This window comes from Hyla sarda, chromosome 11 (assembly GCF_029499605.1).
Source record: "Hyla sarda isolate aHylSar1 chromosome 11, aHylSar1.hap1, whole genome shotgun sequence".
Classification (NCBI taxonomy): domain Eukaryota; kingdom Metazoa; phylum Chordata; class Amphibia; order Anura; family Hylidae; genus Hyla; species Hyla sarda.
Window position 1 is genome coordinate 50,722,113 of NC_079199.1, and position 21,878 is coordinate 50,743,990.

Consider the following 21,878-nt stretch of genomic DNA (forward strand, 5'->3'; position numbering starts at 1 on the left):
CTCAAATGCAGTGTTTCCCAACCAGGGTGCCTCCAGCTGTTGCAAAACTACAACTCCCAACATGCTCGGACAGCCAACGGCTGTCCGAGCATGCTGGAAGTTGTAGTTTTGCAACAGCTGGATGCACCCTGGTTCGGAAACATTAATCTAATGGGTCTTTTAAACAAATCTCTTCCATGGAATTCATCAGATTGGTTCAGGATTTCCATTCCCTATGGCTGCTTTTCTCCTCCTGCATTTGGTTGGCACCTTCCATGTTGTAGCGGATGGAAATTTTGGGCACTTGGGGAAATCAGACCCTCCCTGTTGGCCCTTGCTGATCACCTGCCTTTATGAAAGAAAGCAAATTGCATTACTCACAAACAGAAGTTCTTAATATAAAGATATACCTGTGCAGGTGCTTTTAACCCCTACCCGGTACTTTGATTACTTACCTGTTTTGAAACCAACTAACAGACAAGGATATTCATAATATAGAGACAAATGATGCAGCTGCTATCAGGCCCTCAGGGAGATGGGGTCCAGCCCTGGTTGGTCCCATTCCTTTTGCTAGTGGTGCAGGATTCCTCTTCCCAGGAAAGTGTATTGTCAGCAAATGAAGAGATGGAGTATTGACCTAAGGTAAAGCAAGAGGAAATAAACACCAGACCTGCAAAGAAAAATCAAGATATAATAGGGAGGTCCATTTCGATATTTGCTGTATGCTCCCCATTCTTTTATACATGACAGGACTGACATACTACCTTTTAAAGGAGTAGTCCAGTTTAGAAACATTTTTTCTTTGAATAGAGGATAAGTGTCAGATTGCAGAGAGTCTTACAGCTTGGACCCTCTGCGATCTTTTGCCCAGCACCCCGGCTCTCCCCATGCTTGGAGCTGTGTCGACCACCATACCACCAAGCACTTTGGCTCTCCCATAGAGATACAAGGAGGGCGCATGCCAAATCCCGCTCCGTGCATGAGGAGAGCCGGAGTGCTGTGCAGGAGATTGCAGGGTGTCCCAGCAGCCGGACCACCTCACCCCAACACCCCCCGTGATCATACACTAATCCCTGTCCCCAAGGGGGTAATTTTCCTAAACTGGATAACCCCTATAATATATATATATATATATATATATATATATATATATATATCTTAATCAACTGGTTCCAGAAAGTTAAACAGATTTCTTAATTACTTCTATTTAAAAATCTTAATCCTTCCCGTACTTATCAGCTGCTATATTTTCCACAGGAAGTTCTTTTCTTTTTGAATTTCCTTTCTGTTGGACCACAGTGCTCTCTGCGGACACCTCTGTCCATGTAAGGAACTGTCCAGAGCAGAATAGGTTTGCTATGGGGATTTGCTTTTACTCTGGAAAGTTCCTAAAATGGACAGAGGTGTCAGTCAAAAAGCACGGTGGTCAGACAGAAAGGAAATTCAAAAAGAAATGAGCTTCCTCTGGAGCATACAGACGCTGATAACTACTGGAAGGGTTATGATTTTAAATAGAAGTAATATACAAATCTGTTTACATTTCTGGCACCAGTTGTTTAAAACATGTTTAAATGTTTTCCAGTGGAGTACCCCTTTAAGTATAAAATGCTGTGCCTGGCATCCATCTGAGAAAGACGTTAAATAGGGATGTCCTGAGCTGCTATCTACCAGCCAATCAGCATTGACCATTACTTGTTCTCCTCCTAATGTTCCTCCCAACTGTCCTTTTCCGCTGGATTATAGGCGTCATGTAAAACCTACTTTCAAACTCCTGTTCTGTACAGCGGTATCTCTTATACCCACCAGGTTAGCCCACTATAGGCATCGTATTACCTGCTGTGTATTCTAAAGAAATTATGTCTGTGAAGATTTAGTTGCTTCGGTGAACGTAACATTTTTAGACTCTTGTTGCCAAATCAATAAGTGTATTATAATGAAGTCCTCATCATCTTTCCTAAAAGTGACATGGCGTAACCATCACAGGTTACACATTGTACTCTGACATCTGTGACATTCTTTGTTAATTGAGGAATGTTCTAGAGGCTCAGCGATCGCTGATTATAATAGTCATTCCTTCATTTTCTATATATCACCCTATCAATCACCCTATAGCATGTTACAAACTTTCCAGCGCAGAAACTTTTTGTACAGTTATATAACATTTAGAGGAATCAGGTCAGGTCAGTACCTAAAGGGGTTGTAGATGATTAGGAAAACTTGTCTGCCTTTAGTAAACAGTACCACTCTTGTCCATACACTATGTTTGGCATTACATCATGTACTTAACCCCTTAAGGACTAAGCCCATTTTGGCCTTAAAGGGGTACTCCGGCCCTGAGACATCTTATCCCGCCGCTGGGGACCCCCGCAATCTTGTATTTGCCACCCACCTGTTTGCCACCCACCGTGGTGTCAGCTCACAAACAACCGGGTGGCGACAGTATCATGATGTCACGACTCTGCCCCGTGTGACGTCACCCCCGCCCCCTGCAAGTCTATGGGAGGGGCGTGACAGCCGTGATGGGACCTCCGGCCGCCATGCTGGATGATCGGATTCCCACGGCAGCGCAGCGGATGATCCGATCATCCATATAAAGAATCACACTGCCACAGATGCTGTGATCTGTATTGATCACGGCATCTGAGGGATCAATGGTGGACATCTGCGTGATCGCAGATGTCCGCCATTACCGACGGGTCCCTGGCTGCTCATAGCAGCCGGGACCTGCTGCGCATGATGCGAGTACCAGTCCGGTGCTCACGGTCATGGCGGAACATAAATGTACGTTATGGTGCGTTAAGTACCACCGCACCATGATGTACATTTAAGTCCATTGTTATTAAGGGGTTAAAGGGGTTATCTACCATAAGACAGTAATGGACATGCTTAGGAAGGATCTGCGCTTGTCTTAGGACTAAATGGCTATGTTGTGAGATTACTATAACACTGCTACTTTCTTTTTGTGAAAGGTGATTTCCTGTTGGAGTTCCTTCCCTCTAAAAACAAGTCCCTGGATCTCTTGTTTGTAAGTATGAAGTCACTTTTCTCCTCCCACACATCAGCCACCCCACCCATTGCAGTACAGTTGTAGCCCTGTGGAGAATTATCTCTTTTCTACCCAGCATTCGCTCTACCCATTGAAATTCAGACAGGCTCCTTTCAACACCTGACTAGTGATGTAATGTCTGGGGCCTCACTGCATCTGGGAAAAGCTGAAACAACCCTCATTTTGTATGCCTATAAAAATTTATATCAGGGCAAAGATCACATAAGAATTGCCATCAAATACAGGTGGTACAGACACTATATAATGAACTACACTAACTATACAGCCCCTGTAGCATAGTCAAATAAAAAAAATCCTGGAATACCCATTTAAATACCCATGTAATACCACCAACAGGCTATGGAGAAGAATGGCGCTGTTTCTAAAAGAAAAAAAATATATATATATTATATATATTATATATTATAGAACCTCTTTTATGTCCTTTCCTTATTTAATATTTTTAGGAATTTTAGAACAGCAGACTTTGAAAGGGAGGCCCAAAAGAAAAAAAGAGAGTGCAAGGATGTAGTCTTATTCTGTCCATTGTGCATTACTCCAATCTTTTGTTCCTTTTTCTTGATAACCTACAGACCAAAGGATAAATATAGACCTCTACAGAACTGACCTCTGAAACCAACAATGCATTTCTGTTCACATAATTACCACTCACTGGATATTTTCTCTTTTTCAGACCATTCTCTGCAAACCCTAGAGATGTCTGTCTGTAAAAATCCCAGTAGATCAGCAGTTTCTGAAATCCTCAGACCAGCCTGTCTGGCACCAACGACCTTCCCCATTATGATTCTAGTTGACTTGACCACATCCACATGCCTAAATATATTGAATTAATGTCATGTTATTGGCTGATTAGAGGGATCCGCGCACACATTTTGGGGGGAAGGGGCTGAAAAAAGAGCATTTCCCATAATTATTAATATAAATGCCCACATAATGATACCCAGGGGCGTAACCATAGAGATAGCAGAGGTAGCAGGCCCTGGTGCCTAAGGGGCCCCAAAGCACATCTGCCCCATAAGAGGCCAGTAATATAATTGGCATATGGGGCCTTATTACAGATTTTGTATTTGGGCCCAGAAGCTACAAACTACGCCTCTGATTATACCAGATTGCCCAGTGCTGCCCAGGACATTTTTAGGAACATCAAAAGGGCAGGGGCTCGAGTCCCCTTTCTTAGTCAACCTGTGCATGTCCCTGGCTGCTTAGCTATTTGTGTTAAAAAGATAATGGGGGAGATAAATCAATACCTGTGCAGAGGAAGAGTGGTGCAGTTGCCAATAGCAACCAATCAGATTGCTTCTTTCATTTTTAAAGAGGCCTGGGGAAAATGAAAGAAGCAATCGGATTGGTTGCCATGGGCAATTGCAACACTCTTCCACTAGACATGTTTCGACAAATCTCCCCCAATTGGAGAGATTTATCAAAACCTGTCCAAAGGCAAAGTTGCTGAGTTGCCCATAGCAACCAATCAGATCGCTTCTTTCATTTTACAGAGGCCTTGTTAAAAATAAAGGTGATCATAAAAGAGCAAAAAAGACCTCGCAAATGGCGCTGCTGGTTCCGTGGAGATGTAGGAATAAACCAAAATCCAAGTTGGAATATTGTAAAAGCTTGTGGATTTTATTGCAAATGAATAAAACCAATAAAAGCAATAGCAATAAAAGAGTGATACAAGTTAAGAGCCACCCCCTTCTTCAGATCAGTATGCAGACTATACAAACAGAGATTCTATAAATACTGGAAAAAAGGGCGCCAGGTACATTAGGGGGCGGAGTTATGCAAATTACATACATGTGAAACAATAGGAAAAATTAGGAAAAACCACAGAAACCGAATGTAATCAAAGAATGTACATCTTATATAGGTAACAGTGGGGACCAAATGTTATTAAGACAGGGAATTCAGTGTGTGGCTCAAAGATGAGGCTGCCGATGTCTGGCAGTATCAGGCCACACATCCGGACCTCAGATGAAAACATCCGGGGTCCAGATGTGAGCCAGAACAGCTCTGACGGCGGCCGTGATGTGTAATGCGAGGGCGCGCGTCAGGGGGGAGTTGCCACGGACGCGTTGCTAAGGTGCGTGCGACACGTGGCTAGTGCGGCCAATCAGGAAGCAGTGATCCCGGAGAGCTGTCAGTGGTATGCTGACAGCTCCGTGCGCTGCATCTAACAGTGTGTAGCTCTGTGTAAGCTGGCGAGAACTGCAGGGGGATGGAAGAGGATATCCAGAAATGATTAAATTGATTTAAATAAATAAGAATGAAGTGTGTTATTTAGGGGAGAGTGATGCATGATACAGGGGGATGGGGGGATACGGAGCATGAGAGGACTAAGAAAGAAAATAGGAGAGTGTGATGACAAATATTGGGAAGATGGGCTAGTAGTCATACCTGGGTACTGTGGACATGGGGTGGAGGTACATGGCATGTACATAATGGGTGACAGCTAATGGAGTGGGGGTCCTAGTTCAGGTAGCATAAATATATATATATATATATATATATATATATATATATATATATATATATATATACATACACATATATACATTGGGGGGGGGGCACGAGATCCACCCGAGGAGATGTAGAGTGGGTAAGGAATTATATGTGTATATACATGAGCATACGGGTAGTAATGCACATGTGTCACGAAAGACATGTGTGAGCATATGTTTGGCAGCCATATAGCAGGACAGCTGTACTTAATAGTTGTATAATAACTAGTGTTGCTCGCGAATATTCGCAATTCGAATATTATTCGCGAATATCGCATATTCGCGAATTCGCGAATTTCGCGAATATAGCGCTATATATTCGTAATTACGAATATTCGTTTTTTTTTTTTTTTTTTTTTTTTTTTCTTCACAGTACACATCACAGTGATCACCCCTCTCTGCTTCCAGCTTGTGTGGTGTAAAGAAGGCTCTAATACTACAGTGTGAGACTGGCGTGCTAAAATTCGCATATGCTAAAGTTCGCATATGCGAAAATTCGTAGACGCTAATTTTCGCATATGCGAAGTTTAACGCATGTTAATCTTGCATGTGCTAATATTCACACATGCTAATTTTCGCATACGCGAATATTCGCATATGCGAAAATAAAACGAGAATATAACGAATATGCGAATATTCGCGAATATAAGACGAATATTCGTCCATATATTCGCGAATATTCGCGAATTCGAATATGGCCTATGCCGCTCAACACTAATAATAACACATATGAGTGACAATGCACATGCATCGCAAGAGATGCATGTGAGCATATGCATATGTGTAGAGCTGGACCAATGTACTACTGTGCATGTATGTGAGTGAAACCATACACATTTGAGTAGCAGTGTACATGTGAGAGTGTGTTCATGTGCATAAGGGTGATAATGCACATTTACCACAACATGCATGTGAATATGTAGAATAGAATGAAATGAATAGTATATTGGGGTTTGTGTAGAATTTTTGGTGGATGGGGTGATTAAAGTAAAATTAGTGGTAAATACAGGCGGATCAGGGTTGATTAATCTGATGGATGCGTTCGAGGGTTAAAGGTTACATTCAATCATTTCATTGAGACCCCCTGGTGAGATGGTGCCCAGGGTATGAATCCAAAAGTTCTCACGTCTTCTGAGGGTGTTGTATCGTTGGTTGACATCCTTATTGATGTGTTCTATGGGGGTAGCCTTAATATTGCTGAAATCACCCTGGTGGTGCTCAGTGAGGTGACGCGAAACACTGTGGAGTAGGAAGCCGCGTGTGGTGTTGCTGCGGTGCTTATTCAGGCGTTCCCTAAAGCACCTTATGGTCCTACCCACGTATTGCTGTTTGCAGGAGCACTGTAAGAGGTAAATGACATAACGGGAGCCACAGTTGAGGAATGATTTGATGTTAAAGGTTTCTTTGGTAACGGAGGAGGAAAATGATTGGCAGTTGTGTGCAATGTGTGAACAGCACTTGCATCGTGGAAGACCACACTTGAAGCTTCCTGTTAACGTGGGAAAAATGGAAGGGTTATTGCGCAGTATTGTGGTTTTGAGTTTACTGGGAGCGATGATATTCCGTAGTGTCCGGGCTCTACGGAAGGTAAGCGGAGGTTTGGATGGAAGATTGCTTCTTAGGTAGGGATCCTGCAGTAGGACTGGCCAGTGTTTGGTGAGGATTTTCCTGATAGCATAATGTTCTTGGCTGTATGTGGTGATAAAGTTGGAAGTACGTTCCGTGGTAGTATTTATTGGTTCAGGTTTGGGGAGTAAGCAGGAATTTTGACTGAGGGAGAGAGCCCTATTATAGGAGGACTGCACCAACGATCTGGGATAGCCCTTTGCCTTGAACCGGGCCTTTAGAATGTTACTTTGTGATATAAAGTCACTGTCTTTTGTGCAGTTCCTTCTGATCCTCTTAAACTGTCCATATGGTACATTAGTGAGCCATTTCTTAAAATGGCCACTATCAAAGCCAAGATAGCTGTTGCTATCTACTGGTTTGAAGAAGGTCTTGGTGTAAAGTGAATGACCATCGTGGGAAACCAGTACATCCAGGAATTCTGCATTATTGCTGTAAACGGATTGGGTGAAGTGGAGTGACCAGTCATTGGAATTTAGATGAGTGATGAAGTTGTTTAGACTAGATCTGTCTCCTTTCCAGATAATAAAAATATCGTCTATGTAGCGCCTATAAAAGATGCAATTAGAGAAAAGATGATGAGGGTACACAAAGATTTCCTCGAAGAGTCCCACGAACAGATTCGCGAAACTGGGTGCCACTTTGGACCCCATAGCGGTCCCGGTGTGCTGTATGTATAGCTGACCCAAAAACTCAAAGTAGTTGTGCGTCAAGATGAAGTGGAGTCCTTGTAGAATGAAGTCCACTTGGGCCGAGGGCATGGATGGGTCTTTGGAGATGAAATGGGAGACTGCCTTAATTCCTGCTTCATGTTTGATAACGGTGTATAGTGAAGTGATGTCCAGGGTAACAAGCAGATATTTCGGTTTCCATTCAATTTCCAGGATTGATTTAATGAAGTCTGTGGTGTCTTTCAGATGAGATTTGAGGGTGGTAACATGGCTCTGCAGGAGTAAGTCTATATAGTGAGAAAGGTTCGATGAAATGGAATTAATGCCAGAGATGATTGGTCGACCAGGTGGGTTAGTGATGTTTTTATGAATTTTTGGGAGGTAATAGAACAGCGGAAGAGCAGGTTCTGTGATGAGAATATAATCCCTTTCGGATTTTGTTAATACTCCTCGCGATAGGCCTGAATTGACCAGAGTGGTGAGTTCCTCCTGGAAGGCCTTGGTCGGATTGTGTGATATGGGAGAATAGTAGGCAGTATCGGATAGTAGTCTGGTGGCCTCGACAATGTAGTCATCTCTGTCAATGAGTACTATTCCTCCGCCTTTATCGGCTGGACGAATGGTGATGTGTTGGTTATCTGACAGGGATTTAATGGCGGATCTTTCTGCTGCTGTCAGATTGTATTTGGAGTTACGGTTGTACTGTGTAGACTTCTTAGTGAGGTTGTCAAAGTCCGATTGTACCAGGGAAGAGAATGCATCTATGAAGCTCCCTTTTGCATGGAGAGGATAAAAGTTAGATTTAGGACACAAGCCCGTGGTGATGGAAGGTGGTACAAGAACGGGAGGTTCAGAGACGCCTATATTAGTGGTGGGGGAGACCCCACTCGAGTCTTTGAGGCTAAAAAACCTTTTAATTGTGAGTTTTCGTATGAAAGAATTAAGATCAAGAAAGAGGTCAAAGTTATTGGATTTGGACGTGGGGCAAAAAGATAATCCTTTAGCCAGAACGCTCTGTTCAACATCATTGGGTGTGTATTTGGAGAGGTTGAAGATTTTTACTGTGTTGAGTTCTTTGGTTTTACCTTGAAGTATTCTTTTATTAGTTTCCTTTCTTTCCTTGGTACTGGACCCTCCTCTGCATCCCCTCTTTCTTGATTTTTTCTTTTTGTGCCCAGGGGTGGTGCTAGATGAACCTGCTCCAAGGGGGGAAAATCTATCTGGTTCACAAGTAACGGAGGGGTTTTGATTAGGGTAGGAAGCCCTAAAAAAATCGTGGTGTTGTTGGTGATGGAGGAGTCCAAGGTTGGTGAGTTCTGTCTATTGGTATCTTCGATTCCATGTGGAGTGCTGACAGGGGTAAAAAACTGATGTACAGAAAGGCGTCTATATGAGGTATGTGGGGTGGTAGCTACAGTAAGGGAATCTTCAAATAAATTATCCGAGTCTGTACGGAATCTACCAGAGGGAAGGGTGGGTGGTGGGTCAGATATGTGCTCCAAGAGGTCAAGTAGGTCTTGTGTTGGAATATCCTGCGTGGAAACAGGATGAGAAGAGATGGCTGTTGGTAAAGGCTGAAGGGATATTGACGTCTGTGAGACTCTGCTATCAGCATTGTTGTTGCCTGGTGACTTGGGTGAAGAAATGATCGAGACTGAGGGGGCAGGGGGGATGGGCCGTGTGCAATTGACCGGTGTTATGGTGGTAGTGTAATGCATATTCATTCTGGTTGGGGGGATAGTGCTGATGGTGGTAGCAGAATGGGCAATCCGTTTTGAGAGACGATTGCGTGGAGTGCGGATTTGTGTGGTGGTAGAAGGCTGCGGTTTGGACTTATTTTTATGGTGATTGGAAGCATTGAATGTTCTTGGATGTTGATAATGTCTATTGTTATTGGGACAGGGTTGGTGTACCCTATTGGGAGGATGCCTTTGAGTGGCGTCCTTGTGGGGTTGATCAGGAACCATGGGTTGTGTAGACCCAGCATTCTGGGGGTGCGATGTGTGAAGGTCTTGGCGAAGGTTCTTAGATTGTGTTGGGTTTTTTACCCAGTATTTGATATTTTCATTCTGGTAATCGGTGCGATCCCTGGAAAGTTTATGGATCTTTTTGGAAATGACATCCCTCTCCAACTTGTGCACCTTATTGTTGAGAGAGGTGTGCCATTCCCTGTATTCAGGAAAGTGATTGTATTTGTTGAGCGAGTTAATGCATGTGTCTATTCTTTCTGAAATGTCATTAACCAGGGAGTTACGTTTACCCCATAATAATTTCAGTAATGTGTTAGAACAAATTTTTAGTGCATTTTCCCAGTCATTACAGAAAGCATTATCATTGGTGAAGGAGGGTAGGGGGTGCAATCTGAGTCCTCTTGGAATAATGTCCTCCTTAAGGTACATATCCAGAAAAGCACCATCCAATTGGTGTTGTGTCTCTTCAAAAGAAAGTCTTTCTAGTTCAAAGAAGAGGGACTTCATGTCCTCGAAGTCAGTAGCTGAGACAGTACCTTTGTTAGAGGAATCCTGAAGGTCTCTAGTAGGTTCTGTATTGTCCGTGGTGACCAGGGGGTCTCAATGAAATGATTGAATGTAACCTTTAACCCTCGAACGCATCCATCAGATTAATCAACCCTGATCCGCCTGTATTTACCACTAATTTTACTTTAATCACCCCATCCACCAAAAATTCTACACAAACCCCAATATACTATTCATTTCATTCTATTCTACATATTCACATGCATGTTGTGGTAAATGTGCATTATCACCCTTATGCACATGAACACACTCTCACATGTACACTGCTACTCAAATGTGTATGGTTTCACTCACATACATGCACAGTAGTACATTGGTCCAGCTCTACACATATGCATATGCTCACATGCATCTCTTGCGATGCATGTGCATTGTCACTCATATGTGTTATTATACAACTATTAAGTACAGCTGTCCTGCTATATGGCTGCCAAACATATGCTCACACATGTCTTTCGTGACACATGTGCATTACTACCCGTATGCTCATGTATATACACATATAATTCCTTACCCACTCTACATCTCCTCGGGTGGATCTCGTGCCCCCCCCCCCAATGTATATATGTGTATGTATATATATATATATATATATATATATATATGTATATATATATATATATATATATATATATATATATATATATATATTTATGCTACCTGAACTAGGACCCCCACTCCATTAGCTGTCACCCATTATGTACATGCCATGTACCTCCACCCCATGTCCACAGTACCCAGGTATGACTACTAGCCCATCTTCCCAATATTTGTCATCACACTCTCCTATTTTCTTTCTTAGTCCTCTCATGCTCCGTATCCCCCCATCCCCCTGTATCATGCATCACTCTCCCCTAAATAACACACTTCATTCTTATTTATTTAAATCAATTTAATCATTTCTGGATATCCTCTTCCATCCCCCTGCAGTTCTCGCCAGCTTACACAGAGCTACACACTGTTAGATGCAGCGCACGGAGCTGTCAGCATACCACTGACAGCTCTCCGGGATCACTGCTTCCTGATTGGCCGCACTAGCCACGTGTCGCACGCACCTTAGCAACGCGTCCGTGGCAACTCCCCCCTGACGCGCGCCCTCGCATTACACATCACGGCCGCCGTCAGAGCTGTTCTGGCTCACATCTGGACCCCGGATGTTTTCATCTGAGGTCCGGATGTGTGGCCTGATACTGCCAGACATCGGCAGCCTCATCTTTGAGCCACACACTGAATTCCCTGTCTTAATAACATTTGGTCCCCACTGTTACCTATATAAGATGTACATTCTTTGATTACATTCGGTTTCTGTGGTTTTTCCTAATTTTTCCTATTGTTTCACATGTATGTAATTTGCATAACTCCGCCCCCTAATGTACCTGGCGCCCTTTTTTCCAGTATTTATAGAATCTCTGTTTGTATAGTCTGCATACTGATCTGAAGAAGGGGGTGGCTCCCCCGAAACGCGTAATCTTAACTTGTATCACTCTTTTATTGCTATTGCTTTTATTGGTTTTATTCATTTGCAATAAAATCCACAAGCTTTTACAATATTCCAACTTGGATTTTGGTTTATTCCTACATCTCCACGGAACCAGCAGCGCCATTTGCGAGGTCTTTTTTGCTCTTTTATGATCACCTACTCTCTCCAGGAGACGGTTTTTACCTCACCTGTAACCTCAGGCTCAGCAGCGGCTCCGGCTATTTTGTAACCCGTGCATTGGGTTGGTATGCAAGTTTAATACTTGCTCTAAGGTGAGCAGTTACTACCTAAGGGGCCTGCAAGCCCCGCACCTACTTCCCTTCCTTTTCCCTCAACCACCCAACGGTATCACACCAGGCGCCCTCTCTGGTCTCTCTTTTTTTCTCCCCATACAGGTTGTTAAAAATAAAAGAAGCGATCTGATTGGTTGTTATGAGCAACTCAGCAACTTTTCCACTGGACAGATTTTGATAAATCTCCCCCAATGTGTCTAATAAAGTGGCAGTGAGTGTAGATCTGTATGGGAGCTGCGTACACAAAACGGTAAAAGATATTATGACAGGAAATTTTGAAAAGCTGCTTAATTTTTTTTTCCAGCTGCCTCTGAGTAGTACCAGAGTATACATTCCCTTAAAACTAAATGTCGCCTATTTACAGAAACCAAATGACGGCGAATACTTAAATACCATAAGATGCAATTGATTTGTGCAGTAGAAGGAGGAAACAAAATATCACTGTTTGCATTTTTATCATCTCATATTTAGGTGTATAAAGTGCCTGGAATCATGGAAGTTACAGAATACATGTTGGTCTCCGCACAGCGGGGCGTTTCATTATACCCATCTGTGACCCCAATCAAATTAAAAGGCCGTCGACTGTCTACTTTCATCATCGTGCCCCTCCAGATGTTACAAAAAGTTCTTCACTCCAGGACTATTTTCTGGAGGCAATTGGAAGCTGTCAGCCCAGTTATTAAATGTTGCTCTGTTACACATACCGCAGTTTTATTGGAACTTTCTACAACCTTTTTACTGACTAGACATTGCACTTCCATGCTTCCACTCTCCCTGTGATGTCGCTGCCAGTTAAAGACGACTGGAAAAATCTTGGCAAACGCTGTTGCTTCTGCAAATATCGGCATTTCGTGGCTGGCTAAGCATTTTGAGGACAGAGCTTAGGAATCTCGAAAATAATTGCTTCAAAAAATCTGACAACCTGTAGAAAAGCTTAATTTCATATTTTCTTTTTTTTTACCATTTAAAGAAGTTCAATATTTATAAGGCTTAGTATATATATATATATATATATATATATATATATATATATATATATATATATATAGAGTATGGCACTTCTCCAATAGACTTTGTTATTCAATTTCTAAATTTTTTTAAAGATTTTTTTATAACCATAGGTTGAAAACCCATACGAGCCTGATAGGATACTGTACGTCCCTCAACAGAGAGGTGCATGCAATTGAGTTCAGTCTAGACCAGTGTTTCCCAACCAGTATGTCTCCAGCTGTTGCAAAACTACAACTCTCCGCATGCCCGGACAGCCTTTGGCTGTCCGGGCATGCGGGGAGTTGTAGTTTTGCAACAGCTGGAGGCACTCTGGTTGAGAAACACTGGTCTAGACAATATTCGATATTCAAATTAAAACATAAAGCTTCTAATCTAGAATTTGCTAGCAGGCTGCATACTTCATTAATTTCAATAATGGACAAAGTAAGAGGAGGTTTTAATTACCGTAGCCCTTTACTTCCTCCCTGTTAAAAGAGAGATAAATAAAAAATGTAGATATTTTACACATGGTAGTTGCATGCTGTGTTTTAGTCTATAAAGGTAACTTAGTAGTAAAAATAAGTTGTCTTGTTTTATCTCATGAAGGACCTATGGCTGTCATAAAATGGTACCCTGCAGCATCCTACTTGTTCTGACATTTCTACCAGTCCGTGGATGGCTATGCATCCTCTGCAGAGGTTTTTTTAAATATAATTTATATATTTTTTATACATGATATATATATATATAAATATATATATATATATATATATATATATATATATATCTAGGAAGGATGCCGCAGCACACGGAGGATTAAAGTGCAAAAACAGAGGTTTATTCCATGGTAATATAGGTTAGCAACGTTTCTGCTCCCAATGCAGCCTTTGTCAAGCTTGACAAAGGCTGCATTGGCAGCAGAAACATTGCTAACCTGTATTACCATGGAATAAACCACTGTTTTTGCACTTGAATCCTCCGTGTGCTGTGGCATCCTTCCTAGATGTCTAACTTGCCTTGACCGGGGCTCTACTCGCTGCTTGCACCGCCATCATATTACTGTGGGACGTGCTGCTCTACGTTTTCTTGTGCTATATGTATATATATATATATATATATATATATATATATATATATATATATATATATATCTTTTGCATTCACTTCCAGGCATTGGAAGAGAGAGGGGGTATCTTGTAACTATAAAAGCAAGTACACTAAGCGATTGTTTGAGCTAGTGATTGTGTGTCTGTATACAAGAGTGTGAAGTATACAAGTGAGTGTAAGTATAAAAGTGAGAGGGACTTCATAATAAGGGAATACTGTAAGAAGTATTGTGAGCATTGACTGCATTTCTGTGTTTTTTTCCCCCCTCTTTTCTCTGTCTGTGATGAATACAGTTGCAGAGAGGGTGGAGTAGTTCATTAATTAGCAGCTGATAAATTGCAGCTATTTGCAGACAGCTAGCCCTTTGCATTCACTTCCAGGCAGTGGAAGAGAGAGGTGGTATCTGGTAACAATAAAGGCAAGTACACTAAGCGATTGTTTGTGCTAGTGATTGTGTGTCTGTATAGAGTGGGAGTGGGAAGTATACAAGTGAATGTAAGTATAAAAGTGAGAGGGACTTTAAATTCAGGGAGTTTAATAAAAAATGTTATTGTATTTTTTTTTCCGTAAATTTTTTCATGACCTCCATGTTGGAGAAGGCAGTCCAGTGTGCATCTTGCACAGTGTATACAATCCTTGAACAGCAGTTTAAGGGTTCATATTGTTGTGCGAGATGTGTGCGAGTTGCTCATTTGGAAGCCCAGATCCTGGATCTAGAGGAGCAACTGGTAACACTGAGACGCATTGACAACTTGGAGAGGAGTCTCCTGCTCACTGAGCAAGTACTCTCTGGGGTAGAGGTGGGGGAGGATAGTGGGACAGAGGTGCAGGACGGTCAGGCAGCTAGCTGGGTTACAGTTAGAAAATGGGGTAGAGGGAAAAATGTCAGAGAGGCTAGTCCTGAACTGGCACACTCCCACACCCCAACAAGTTTACCCGGTTTGCAGATGAGGGGGATGCCATTTCAGAGCTAGCAGTACTGCAGTAGGACTCTGCCTCTGATTGCCAGGGGGTGTCTGCTTCAGTAAGGAGGGAGGGGGGAGTGCAGGGCAGGCCAGACAGGTACTGTAGTGGGGGACTCAATTATTAGGGGGACAGATAGGGCGGTCTGTCACAAAGACCGGGATCGCCGAACAGTGTGTTGTCTACCTGGCACTCGAGTTTGGCACATCGCGGATCTGGTTGAAAGGTTGCGGGGTGGGGCTGGAGAGGACCCAGTAGCCATGGTACATATTGGCACCAATGAGAAAGTAAGAGGTAAGTGGAGTGTCCTTAAAAATTATTTCAGGGGCTTAGGCGGCAAGCTTAAAGCAAGGACCTCCAAGGTAATATTTTCTGAAATATTGCCTATACTACAAGCCACACCAGAGAGACAGCGGGCGATTAGGGAGGTAAACAAGTGGTTCAGAAGCTGGTGTAGGAAGGAGTGGTTTGGGTTCATGGAGAACTGGGCTGACTTCACTTTCAGATACCAGATCTACCGTAGGGAGGGGCTGCAATTCAATGGGGAGGGTGCAGCTGTGCTTGGAGAGAAGATGGCTAGAAGGGTGGAGGAAGGTTTAAACTAGGAACTGGGGGAGAGAACCTACAACATAGAGGGGGAAGATAGTGTAGATAGAGAGAGGGGACTTATTAATATACCTGGGGGTGGAGCAGAGGGAGGGGTTAGAATAGTTAATAGGGATGGGCTTCATAGTAAGAAAAAACATACACCTTTGAATTGCATGTTGACTAATGCCAGATGTCTGACCAATAAAACTGACGAACTGGAGTGGTTATTGTCTGAAGAAAATTATGAGATAGTGGGAATAACAGGGACTTGGTTGGATGATAGCTGGGACTGGCCGGTCAACATACAGGTTTATAGTCTATTCAGGAAGGATTGGACAAAATGGAAAGGGGGAGGAGTTTGTCTTTATGTGAAATTGAGTCTGAAGGCCGCACTGCAGGAGGATATATGGGAGGGAAATGATAATGTGCAGTCATTATGGGTAGAAATGTATGGAGATGAAAATTAAAAAAAAAATCTGATTGGTTTCCTGACTATAGCTAAAGACAATTATCTGTCCCAAATGATGCAGGGCCCAACCAGAGGGGGCGCCCTACTAGACTTTATATTAACCAATTGACCTGACAGAGTAACTAATGTGCAAGTAGAAGGATACCTAGGAAATAGTGATCATAATATAATACATTATAACTTGTTCTTCAATAAGGGAATCTCTAGAGGGGCCCCAAAAACATTGAACTTTAGGAAGGTAAAGTTTGATCAACTCAGAGAAGCCCTTAACAATATAAATTGGGATAATGTCCTCAAAAACAAGAATACTGACAGATGGGAGACTTTTAAAAATATCTGAAATTCTCACTGTAAGATATATATACCTTATGGGAATAAAAGGGTCAGAAATAAAAGAAAACCAATATGGATGAATAAAAATGTTAAGGGGCAAATAAATGACAAAAAAAAAAAGCATGTAAACTACTAAAACAGGACGGCAGTGAAGAATCATTAAAAAGCTATAGAGAAAAATGTAAAATATGTTAAAAAAAAAAATAGATAAAAGCTGCAAAAATAGAGACAGAAACAAAGCAAAACTAACCCCTTTAAAAATGATGAGGAAGATGATAAATGGGGATCAGGAAAAAGCAAATATATTGAACAAATTCTTCTCCACTGTATTCACTGAGGGAAATGAAATGTCAGGTGAAATACAGCAAGATAAGGTAAACTACTCAGTACAGGTCACCTGTCTAACCAAGGAAGAAGTACAGTGCTGCCTACAAAAAATCTAAATAGACAAATCACCAGGTCCAGATGCCATTCACCCCCATGTTCTAAAGGAATTAAGTAATGTAATAGACAGACCCCTATTTTTAATATTCAGGGACTCTATAGTAACAGAGACTGTTCCCCAGGACTGGCGCATGGCAAATGTGGTGCCCATGACAAGGAAATAATTCTACCGCTGTACAAATCACTAGTCAGACCACACATGGAATTCTGTGTACAGTACTGGGCACTAGTGTTGCTCGCGAATATTCGCAATTCGAATATTATTCGCGAATATCGCATATTCGCGAATTCGCGAATTTCGCGAATATAGCGCTATATATTCGTAATTACGAATATTCGTTTTTTTTTTTTTTTTTTTTTTTTTTTTCTTCACAGTACACATCACAGTGATCATCCCTCTCTGCTTCCAGCTTGTGTGGTGTAAAGAAGGCTGTAATACTACTGTGTGAGACTGGCGTGCGAAAATTCGCATATACGAAAATTCGCATATGTTAATATTCGCATATGCGAATTTTCGCATATGCGAATTTTCGCGTGCGTGTATTTTCGCATACGCGAAAATAAAACGGGAATATAACGAATATGCGAATATTCGCGAATATATGACGAATATTCGTCCATATATTCGCGAATATTCGCGAATTCGAATATGGCCTATGCCGCTCAACACTACTGGGCACCAGTGTACAAGAAAGATATAGGGGAGCTGGAGAGGGTTCAAAGACGGGCAACCAGGGAAATATGGGGAATGGGAGGACTACAGTACCCAGAAAGATTATCAGAATTAGGGTTATTTAGTTTAGGAAAAAAAAAAGGCTGAGGGGCGACCTAATAACTATATAAATAAATCAGGGGACCGTACAGAGATCTCTCCCACGATCTATTTATACCCAGGACTGTATCTATAACAAGGGGGCATCCTCTATATCTAGAGGAAAGAAGGTTTCTACACCAGCACAGATAGGGGTTCTTTACTGTAAGAGCAGCAAGACTGTGGAATTCTCTGCCAGAAAAGGTGGTCATGGGTAACTCTGTAAAAGAATTGAAAAGGGGTCTGGATGCATTTTTGGAGAATAATAACATTACAGGTTATGAATTGTAGATCTATATCAACTCAGTAAGGAATCATCAGGGTTATAGGTTTTCGACCTTATGAACTATGCTACTATGTTACTATGTGTATATATATATATATATATATATATATATATATATATATATATAACCAAACAGGCCCACCCCTTGCAAAGCCAGATACACTTACTGCAAATCCCAGGCCTCCCAGGTTTAAAATAAAAAAATGGTTGTCATGTTGACACAATGGGCCCCATTTACTAAGAATGTCAGGTTTTCACTAGTGGGAAAAGTTGTTTCAGACTTGCAGGATTCCACTCTATTTACTATTTTCTGACCAGCTTTCTCTAGGTGGATATTTCCAACCATTTATCCACAGAATTTTCTGTGAATTCAATAGTAAATTGGTCGTGTTGTGAAACCACGCCCCTCTTCAGGCCAACCATGCCCCTTTTGTGACAGACCACGACCCCTTTTCAGGTTTTCACAGTGCAATGTCGGGTTTGTCGGATTTTCCAGGCACACACTGTCGCAGATTGGCGCAGACATGTCTCAGACACTCTGCGCCAAAATAACCAGACAAAAACGGTCAGTTCCAGCTTAGTAAATGAGGCCCAGTATCTCTAATAAAGTTGTGTGATCACAGCAGCACTGGCACTGATGTAGTCTCCATAGTGGGAGAGTAAAGGGAAATGTAATGTGATGTAGTGAGCTTTTTTCTAACTATGGCCATTGTGTGGGATATATATAAACATCTACTTACTTGCAGGGCTTCCGCGGTGCCTCTGGTGTCCTGCTCCGGTCCCCCAATGCAATTGTCTTCCTGAGCTACATCGTGGCTGTCATCTACGGAAGTACCCAAGTCCAATGTGTTATACATTATATGCATATAAGTTATATATAGCAACTTGCTGGCCGCAGCTATGTCCTGCCTTGGCCAGCAATTTATATGGCAACACAGCTGACTATGGATGGAAGAATGGAAAGGTAGCAGGAAGATAAGTGTTACTCGAGGATGTTGTGAAAAGTGCAATTCCTATATGCATGACTGTTTATATACATGTAAAAATGTATGTAAATATTTTAATATAATGCTTACCAGTTACATACAAACAAGATGACATGGGAACTTTCACATAGCTCAACTTTAGAAATCTCTTGAGCAGGGTTGGGAACAATGCAATGCATCACTGGTTCACTAATAGACAGGTTGCACCCAGAGTAACTGTTGAGTTTTACCTATCTTAAAGTGCTGCTATAGATTCTTAGAGGGGTACTCTGCCCCTAGACATCTTATCCCCTATTCTTTGGATAGGGGATAAGATTTCTGGTCGCGGGGGTCTCCACCCGCGATCTCTCCTGCAGAATCCCCTGTCATCTGCTGCATGGAGAGAACTTCGCTCTGTGCTTAATGACGGGCGGGCCCTGTCCCCTCATGACATCACGCCCGCCCCTTCAATACAAGAGTGGGGGGTGACAGCCGCCATGCCCCTCCAATAGACTTGTATTGATGGGGCGGGGCATGATGTCACAATACTCCGAGCCCTGTATCGCCTGTCATCAGGCATGGGGCGAAGTTTGCTCTGTGCAGCAGATGACAGGGGGTGCTGCTGGAGAGATCACGGGGGTCCCCACCGGTGGGACCCCCACGATCAGACATCTTATCCCTTATCCTTTGGATAGGGGATAAGATATCTAGGGGCGGAGTACCCCTTCAAGGTCAGCCTTTGTCGCCTAGCCATTACAAACTCACTACTCAGATTACTCCTAATTCCTCTTAACCCTTGTCCCTCTAATTCACAGCAACTTAACCATAAGTTAAGGTCTGGTCGCCATCAACATAGGAGACTAGTTGGTAGTGCCTGGGCTTTGTTCACAGACCCTGGGGCACTGGGGCGCTCTCATGTGTGTGACCTCGTATCCATATCAAAGTCCAACACTATTAACATTAAAGAAACATAGCATCACCTACTCTAGAAGACGACTATAATTGAGAATGTATAAAATGCCACAAGGTCAGGAGTCACAACAAAAGACATGTTTTCTGTAGATCTGACACAAACACTCCTCAAAAGTGTGGCAGGAAACTTATACTTCAAGTGCATGAAGTGGGAAAGGAATTAACCCATCATTTGTGTCATGTGACCCCGGAAAGAAAATGATTTTTCCTGCAGCAGAATGATGACATCTAAAGGAAGAAGAAATGTGTAATGGATATCTTGTTATTCATCCTACCTGAGAGGTTTCAAGGGGTTGTTCACAATTTCATTTTTCAGGTTCCCCTAGGACTGAAGTTGGTAGAGGAAATTTTTTTTGATTAAACCTAGAAAGTACAAGAAAACTTGGTCCAAAATGTGTATTGCATGTTCACTCTCAACGCTTTTTATGGGAATTTATGTTAAACCCAGGTAGAAATACTATATGTTTGATTAACTTGGCCTTAGATGCCTATTCACTCTCAATGCCCTTCAATGCATATTTTATATGCTAAAATGCAGGCCAGACCATTTCTTTGCTCACCTTGCTAGTAATTGTAATGTGATAGCTTTTATGGGCTCGTTCTGCATGAACACGGCTGCGATTAGTAGTGCACCAACTGGACACAGCAATGCAGGTGACAGGTCACTGTCTGAGGTCAGCCCACTGCTCAACATTTTGTTCAGCTTGCTTGAATTTGGGGGTCAGTAATTCCTCTGTGCTCTCTCTCTTTCTCTCTTTGCTTTCTCTCCAAGATGGCAACTGCAATGCAGGGCATAGGATTTTATGAGCTTCTATGATGTCTTCTGATTGGCCTGGGAACTGTATATCACATACTACAAGAAATTATTGGCTAGTCTTGGGTCATGTAATCTTGCTGCTAGCTGCAAAGTATGTTAGGCTACTCTGACATCATCTTGGTGTTCTTAGTACTTTCACAATTCATTCAGGTGCAAAGAGGCCATGTGATTCTCATCCCTTCTGTTAATAATAGCGCTGTTATCAGGCTCGCGCATGCTAAGCCTGGAAAAGTTCAAATGCTCGGCAAGCTGCTTTTACCCCAAAGTTCTGAGTGAGCCCGGGATTGGTCATTCTTGAACTCTATTATTAGACTTAGCCATTAAACATTTGACATCTCCATCCCTTAACTAATCGTATGTCGATACCTAACCAGCTCTAGTGGACCTTATCATACAGCTTTCATACCATGTAAACCTACATGATGTATGTATTTAGTCCCATGGTTTTACATACAATGGCTGTATTATCATTCATGTGGCACTGCAAGTATATGAGTGTAGTAATAAGGGCTGCAGAGATAGCGGTTGTAATCGCCCATTGTGGCTGATGGTGTCCAAAAGCTCATCAACGAAATTAGAAGACACAAGTATTATAAAAGAACCAAATATGTGGACCCTTTTATGGATTTTGCATGGGGCTCAGGAGCTACAACTAATGCCTCTAATACACCTAAAAGCAGTGATCCATTTTCTTGTACTATTGATCCCACCTAAACATTGTTAACAGTACAACAGAGAGAGGGGAGACATAATATAGCAAGTCAATGTAAAGCCACCCTCGATGAAATGCTCTAACATTCAATGCCTTGAGTAAAGATTTAGGTATTAGCATAACTATTAACAGTCCTGGGAAACAGATATAATGTGGGCAAAGGTGAATAAAGAGGTGGAGTATGAGCAAGTATTGGCAATTCCTAGGCGTTTTGTTGGGGTCCTGGGAAGGGGCTTAAAGGGGTACGCCCGTGGAAACCTTTTTTTTTAATCA

The 21,878-nt window shown here is 42.2% G+C and overlaps 1 protein-coding gene across 3 annotated transcripts in view; it reads left to right on the forward strand.

The window, feature by feature from the left end:
* LOC130295464 (uncharacterized) overlaps positions 1–21,878 on the forward strand; it is a 50,178-nt gene that overhangs the window by 22,639 nt on the left and 5,661 nt on the right. Inside the window, exons 4-5 of one of the 3 annotated variants that reach the window (XR_008848841.1) lie at positions 2,949–3,004; positions 12,620–13,056. The exons of 1 other annotated variant lie outside the window; for it this stretch is intronic. The gene's annotated coding sequence lies outside the window, so the exon portion shown is untranslated. Of the gene's footprint in view, positions 1–2,948; positions 3,005–12,619; positions 13,057–21,878 lie in introns of those variants that run through there. One more of the 3 variants, XR_008848840.1, reaches the window with a different exon arrangement.